Source organism: Rhincodon typus, chromosome 21 (assembly GCF_021869965.1).
Source record: "Rhincodon typus isolate 14 chromosome 21, sRhiTyp1.1, whole genome shotgun sequence".
Taxonomy (NCBI): Eukaryota; Metazoa; Chordata; class Chondrichthyes; order Orectolobiformes; family Rhincodontidae; genus Rhincodon; species Rhincodon typus.
In genome coordinates, this window is record NC_063352.1 from 47,412,950 (window position 1) to 47,421,032 (window position 8,083).

Genomic DNA, 8,083 nt, shown 5'->3' on the forward strand with positions numbered 1-8,083 from the left:
ATATGTCAAATCCTCAAGTTCTACTTGTGGGCTCCACACTGAATCTATTAATGTTTTCTTACATCCTCACTCTACCTGGCCCACATTTTAGCAGTAAGGAAGTTACTTGCTCATATAAAAATGACTAGTGTACAACCTTGTGCTCAGTTTATGACAGCCCAGGGCTTAGTGGTGCATATTAAAAGATTGCTTTTCACTATTCTGTTCTGTCCTCCATAACTGAATTGGGTTGACACTTTGTAACTTAATTAGTAATATTTAACACACCTGAATTATTTCAGCCGCTGCCCAATTATGGATGGTTGACAACATTGAGACATTACTTAATTATGAACCTTTATAATTCTTAAATCATATAAAGTCCAGTGACTGGCTACTAACACAGGTACATTGCACTAGACAATGCACCATAAAGTAGTAATTAGGCTACACTGAGAAACAAGTTTTCAGTAATTCAGAACGACTATAATTTCTGAGTCAGCCCATATCTCGGTCTGATCAGCTCAGTAATTTTGCATAACATTATCTTCACCTCCGAATCTAGTTCAAAAGCTTGTATTAGTTTTCCCTCTTTAAACTGTTCAGAGCACTGTCTCATACCAGCCTCTTGCAGAATACCCTTCCATGCACTGTACTGTACCAATTTCACCTTGTTTGATACTGCAAGTGTATTTTGTATGGCTCCTTAGGTTTGCAAATCATTGTATCTGAAATGGGCACTGCACTTTTGAAAATAAAAGTTGATTGAATATGTTATGTATGTTTTCACTGGTGCATTACTTCCCATTTGGGTTCATTTGCAATCCTCAAATTGCAAGGCCTTTACTACTCACACTGGCCTATTATTCACTTTGCTATTTCATTGATTTAAGCTATTTCTTTTGCAGTAGTGTCTTGTAGGATTTTTTTTAAAAATAGGAACAATCCACAATCTTTCAATAAAATTAGAAACTACTGTTAAAAATTCAGCAGGTCTGGCAGCATCTGTGGAGAGAAAGCAGAGTTAATGTTTCAGGACCAGCGATTCTTCAGTTTTGAGATGTTAACTCTGCTTTCCCTTCACAAATGCTGCTAGACTTGGTGAGATTTTCCAGCAATTTCTGATTTCCAGCACATGCAGTTGTGTTTTTTGCAAATTTTTTAAATGTCTGCAATTCTCACCAAGGAATATGGAATGGCAGATATAATTACGCCTAAACATGACTAATACAGCATTCCCAATTCCAGCATTCTCCATTACAGAACCAGACAGAGTCTAATCTGGGCATGTTAGAAAACTGCTTTTCCTATCTCCACAAAAGAGACAGCATATAATATGTTTAGCATCAGTCACAACTCCTCACACTGAAGTAGTCTGCAGCAAGATCAACAGAGTATTCAGGCTTGCACTGATGGTGTCAATGTTCATGCTACATCAAGCGTGAGGCAATAGAGTCAGAATGGTACAGTATTGACAAAGGCCGTTCAGCACCAGCCAAAAACCACATTCTAATCTCATTTTTCAGCACTTGGCCGATAGCCTTGCATACTTTGGCATCACCTGCACATCTAATTACTTCTTAAATATGAGGATTTCTGTCTCTAACATTCTTACAAGCAGTTAGTTCCAGATTCCCACTATCCTCTGGGTGTAAGAGTTTTCTTCTCACATCCTCTCTAAACCTTTTGCCCCATACCTTAAATCTATGTCCCTCAATTTTATTCATCTCAATCATGGCCCTCCTCTCAGTCTCCTCTTCAAGAAGAACTCCAGTCTGTCCAATCTCTCTGCTAACTAAAAAACTGTCCAGCCCAGGCAACATCCTGGTAAACCGTTTCTGTACCCTCTCCAAAGCATCCACATCCTTCTAGTAGTGTGGTGACCAGAACTGTACGCAATATTCTAAGTGTGGCCTAACTAAAGTTCCATAAAACTGCAGCATAACTTGTCTATCCTTATACTCAATGCTCCTTCCAATGAAGGCAACTATGCCACAAGTAGTTTTAAAAAAAAAAGACATTATCTACCTGCATGGACGTGCACGCCCAGATCCCTCTGCATATTTATACTCCTAAGGGTTCTGCCATTCACTGTATAATTTCCAACTGTACTTGACCTTCCAGAATGCATCACCTCACGTTTGTCCAAATTAAACTCCATCTGCCATTTTTCTACCAATGCCTACAACTGGATATAGATCAGTTGGAAACTCTGACAATACTCCTCACTATCCGCAAATCCACCAATCTTTGTAGCTGGTCTAATTAGTCAGTTTGCAGACAATACATTTTCCTCCACATCGTTTATGTAGACCACAAAACAGCAGAGGTCCCAGCATTGATCCCTGCGGAACACCACTAGTCACAACCCTCCATTCAGAAAAGCATCCTTCCACCACTACCTTCTGTATCCATTTTGCCAGCTCACCCTGACAAAATGTGATTTCAGCTTTTGTACCAGTCTGCCATGAGGGACTTTGTGAAAGGCTTTACTGGAGTCCATGGAGTCAACATCAATCGCTTTTCCCTCAATCATCTTAGTCACCTCCTCAAGAGACTCAATCAAGTTAGTGAGGCATAATCTGCCCCACACAAAACCCATGCTGTTTAATCGCTACCAAGTCCATTTGCTTCTAAATGCTTATAGATTTTTTCCCGGAGAATCTTTTCCAACAATTTCCCTACCACTGACGTGGCACTCAAGTCTGCACTTTCCAGGATTATCCCTGCTACCCTTTTTAAACAAGGGGCAACATGGCCATAGATGAGGTCCCAGAGGATGCAAAGATGTCCGTCAATGCTCCAGCAATTTGTTCTCTTGCCTCCCTCAATATTCTGAGATAAATCCCCATCAGGACCCGGGGACTTACCTGCCTTAATACTTTTTAAGATGGACACCTCTTCCTTTTTAATAGCAACTTGTCTTAGAAACTCAAGACTCCACACTCCCTCCCTTGAGATGTTCCTTCTCTTTTGTACCAGTATTCACTAAAGTATGTGTCTTAGGACCTCACCTACTTCTCCTGGCTCCACACAGATTCCCTCCTTGACTCGGCCAATCCTTTCCCTGGCCACCCTCGCTTTTTATATACGTATGAAAAAGCCCTAGGATTCTCCTTAATTCTATTTGCTAGCAACTTTTCATTCTTTTTACCCTTCTAATTGCTTGTTTAAGTAATTTCCTACTTTCCTTATATACTTCAAGGGCTTCATCAGTTTGTATTGTCCTAGACCTTATATATGCTTCCTTTCTCTTTCTAGAAAAGACATCCCTGGTCATTCAAGGCTCACGTAACGTGCTGTAGCTATCCTTCATTCTCACAGGAACATGCCACTCCTGAACTCTGATCAACTGAAATACTCCCACATCCAATGTAGATTTCCCCTCGAACAGTCACCTCCAATCAAAATTCTCCAATTCCTGCCTAATATTGTCGTAGTTCACCTTTCCCCAATTTAACACTTTCACCCGAGAACTACTGTTATCCCTATCCATGAGTATCTTAAAACTTACAGTATTATGGTCACTGCACCCGAAATGCTCCCCCACTGAAACTTCACTCAGCTGGCCGGGCTCATTTCCCAAAACCAGGTCCAGTGTAACCCTTAAAAATTCAAAGTGATTGTGGTTCAAAAGTAATTCATTTATTACAGAATAATATCTGATGATCTTAGGGTGGGAAAAATGCTACTTAAATTTAGTCCTTCAGTAGCAAAACCAACCAGTATTTTAAGACCATGGCTGAGAAGAAGGTCGGAGAAAATAGTTTGAGTCATAAAGTGCAGACAACTAAAACAGCTCTCCTCAAAAAAAGCGCAAGTGGACGTCTGTGGACAACCTTGTTTCCAGCTCACGACCAGTTAACTTTCCTTTAAGAACACAGAACAGCACAGACGCTTCGGCCCGTGATGTTGCGCAGACCTGTTATCCTACTCTTAAGTTCAAACTACCCTGCAAACCCCACATTTTACTATTATCTATGTGCCTACCCAAGAGTCGCTTAAATGTCCCTAATGTATCTGACTCCACTACCACCGCTGGCAGTGCATTCCACACTTTGTTTATAGATGCTTTCAATTTCATGAGTGTTCTTGGCATTTACTATGAATAGTAACAAAGGCTTCTTGCGAGAAGTGCCTTTGATGCAAAAAAAAAAGTGATAATAATGCAATGGAAAGTAATGCTATAAAGATAATGCACAAATAGCTATACAAATACAATATGAAGTAAACCAACACATTCAAAAGATTGGAAACAAAAACAGAAGTTGCTGGAAAAGTTCAGTGGGTCTGGGAGTATCTGTGAAGAGAAGTCAGAGTTAATGTTTCGGGTCCAGTGACCCTTCCTCAGAACTCGCGGTTGCTTGGAAATTGTTGATTTATATGCAGAAGATAGAGGGTAAGGAATAAATGATATACAAGGATAGAGCCCAGAGACAGAAGAACAGTTCCACAGACAAAGGAGTTGATAATGATCTGGCTAGGAGAATGAATAGCTGTTAATGGAGACTGTTAGTGGCTAACAGTAGCTAGTGTGTAATGACAGAGTATGAGGTAACAAGAACAAAAACAAAGTTGCTGGAAAAGCTCAGCAGGTCTGGCAGCATCTGTGAGGGAGAAAACAGAGTTAATGTTCGGGGTCCGGTGACCCTTCCTCAGAACCTGATTGTTCCCGATTTACAGCAGCCACAGTTCTTTCAGTTTTTATGATGTGATAACAAGGCCTGGTGTGTTGGGACATGGGAGAGTTCAGGCCATAAGATTATTGAATCTTCCCAAGTGGAAAATGAGGTGTTGTTGTTCCAGCTTGCCCTCAGCTTTGCTGGAACACTGCAGCAAGCCTGAGACAGACGTTGGTCAGGGAAGAGGGTGGTATGTCAAAGTGGCAGGCAACTGGAAGCACAGGGTCTTTTTTGCAGGCAGAATGTAACGGTTCTGTGAAGTGGTTATCTAGTCTATGCTTTGTTTGTCCAATGTCAAGGAGACCACATTGTGAGCAGCATTTGCAGTAGACTAGATGGTGTGAAGTGCACATAAAGTACTGCTTCACCTGGAAGGTATGTTTGAGCCCTTGCATACTGAAGAGGGAGGAGGTAAATGGCCAGGTGGTACACTTTTCTGCAGTTGCAGGGGAAGGTGCAGTGGGGGTGTTGGGAGTGAAGGAAGAGTTCACCAGGGTGTCCCGGCAGGAATGGTCCCTGCGGAAGGCAGACAAGGGAGGAGAGGAGAATACATGTCTCGTGGTGGCATCTCACGGGAGGTGGCGGAAGTTACAGCTGATGATTCAAAAAATTAAACTCCAGAAAACAAAACACCATTTTAAATGTGAGCAGTCCTACAAGTCTAAACCACTGAAAAGTAGTTGTGGCTGTTAGACTGGGACTACTCATCACAGAATGCAGCTCACGATCTCTGCAATGTCTCCCAAGTTGCAAATAAGAGGTGTCATTTAACAATATGAAATGCTTTATCCCAGATACTGGAACCCCCAACACACTTGCAGAATGTGTGGACAAACTCCATTAGAAAATTGACACTGTTATTTTAAGAGGGGCTAATGAAGGTTACAGTTAAAGATATTAACTCCAAAATTTCTTAAGTGTTGGGATAGCCGGATAAAGACGTTCAAGATTAGGGAGAGTTATGATACAGTAATAACCAGTGATGGACTGTTCTGTAGGTTTGCAGCTTCTAGGAACATAGAACATAACAGCGCAGTACAGGCCCTTCGGCCCTCGATGTTGCGCCGACCTGTGAAACCAATCTGAAGTCTATCTAATCTACACTATTCCATTATCATCCATATGTTTATCCAATGACCATTTAAAATGCCCTTAAAGTTAGCGAGTCTACTACTTTTGCAGGCAGGGCATTCCACACCCTTACTACCGAGTAAAGAACCTACCTCTGACATCTGTCCTATATCTATCACCCCTCAATTTAAAGCTATGTCCCCTCGTGCCAGCCATCACCATCCGAGGAAAAAGGCTCCCACTGTCCACCCTATCTAATCCTCTGATCATCTTGTATGTCTCTATTAAGTCACCTCTTAACCTTCTCTCTAACGAAAACAGCCTCAAGTCCCTCAGCCTTTCCTCATAAGACCTTCCCTCCATACCAGGCAACATCCTGGTAAATCTCCTCTGCACCCTTTCCAATGCTTCCACATCCTTCCTATGATGCGGTGACCAGAACTGTACGCAATACTCCAAGTGCGGCCGCACCAGAGTTTTGTACAGCTGCAACATGACCTCATGGCTCCGAAACTCAATCCCTCTACCAATAAAACCTATGGTTGTAATTAAAAAAAAAGTTAGTTTTTTTTTAAAAAAAGAAACAGCACAGCTGTTAAAATGTGCTAACTTGTGCTGTAATCTTGTCAGCTGGAGGAACACAGCAGGCCAGGCAGCAGCGTAGGAGCAGGAAAGTTGACATTTTGGATTGAGACCCTTCTTCAGAAATGGGGAAGGGAGCAGGGAAATGAGCGAGAGCGAGAAAGCGGGAGAGAGGGAGGCTAGCAAAAGGTGGATGCAGGTAGGGAATGGTGGGAATTGGTCAGTGGGATGGGTGGGGCAAATAGGTGGGCGAGAACAGTTTGTCAGGTCAAGGAGGCAGGGATGAGAGGGAGGGTTGTGTATGGGATGAGGCCAGAGGGGTGGGGAGATTTTAAAACTGGTGAATTCCACATTTAGGCCATCAGGCTGTAGACTCCCAAAGCAGAATGAGGTGATGCTCCCCCTGTTTGGGGGTGGTGTCATTGTGATATTGGAGGCGGCCCAGGATAGGCACGTCACCCAGGGAGTGGGAGGGGGGATTAAAATGACCGGCAACTGGAAGATGTTGCAGTTTGTCACAGAGTGCAGAGGCTCCACGAAATGGTCCTGAGTCTATGCTTGGTCTCACCGATGTAGAGGCAGCTACATTGGGAGCAGCGGGTACAGTAGACCAAGTTGACGAATGTGCAGGTGAATGTTGTCTGATGAAAGGTTTGTTTTGGGCCTTGAATGGCGGGGTGGGGGGAAAAAGGTAGTATAGGACTTCCTGCGGTTGCAGGGAAAGTTGCCGGGTGTGATGGGGTTAGCAGGGAGTGTAGAGTGGACAAGGGAATCATGGAGAAATCAATCCCTACAAAAAGGCAGATTGGGGTGGGGAGGGAAATCTCTTTGGTTGTGGGGTCAGATTGTAGGTGGCAGAAGTGGCGTAGAATGATATGCTGGATGACAAGGGGGAATTCTGTCTTTAGTTTTGTTGGGTGAGGGGGTGAGGGCAGAAGTGCAGGAAATACGAAAATGCATTCCATCGCATATTTTGATCAGCCAAGGTCAGGGGGTGGGGGAGAAGGAAGAGTTTAAGTCCTTGAAACAGGAGGCCATCCAGGACGTGTGGGAACAGACTGCCAATCGCAAGAACAGACACAGTGGAGACACAGGAATTGAGTGTATGGGATTGCATTCTTGCAGGACGGTGGGCGAGAAGTGTAATCCAGGTAGCTTTGGGAGTTGGTGGGCTTGAAATAGATTTCGGTTTCAAGACGGTCACAAGAGATGGAGACAGAAGTCCAGGAAGGAGAGGGAGGTATCAGAGATTGTCCAGGTGAATTGGAGGTCAGGATGAAGAGGTGTCAGTAAAGTTGATGAACTATTCAAGTGCCTCGTGGGAACATGAGACAGCACTGATACAGTCAATGTAGCGGAGGAAGGTGGGGGGTAATAGTGCCAGTGCTATAGCAGAAAGGGACTGTTCCATGTTCTACGAAGAGGCAGGCATTGCTTTGGCCCATGTGGGTACCCACTGCCACCCCCTTAGTCTGTAGGAAGTGGGAGGAGTTAAAGGAGAAGTTGTTCAGGGTCACGGGAGGGGGACTGGCTGAGCCTGCAGGAAATGAAGCAGAGGGCTTTTAGGCCATCTGCATGGGGGATACAAGTGTACAGGGATTGGATGTCCATAGTGAAGATGGGATGTTGGGGGCCAGGGACTTGTTTAAAATCGCAACCTTTCAAATCACAGATAGTAGGAACTGCAGATGCTGGAGAATCTGAGACAACAAGGTGCAGAGGTGGATGAACACAGCAGGCTAAGCAGCATCATAGGAGCAGAAAGGCTG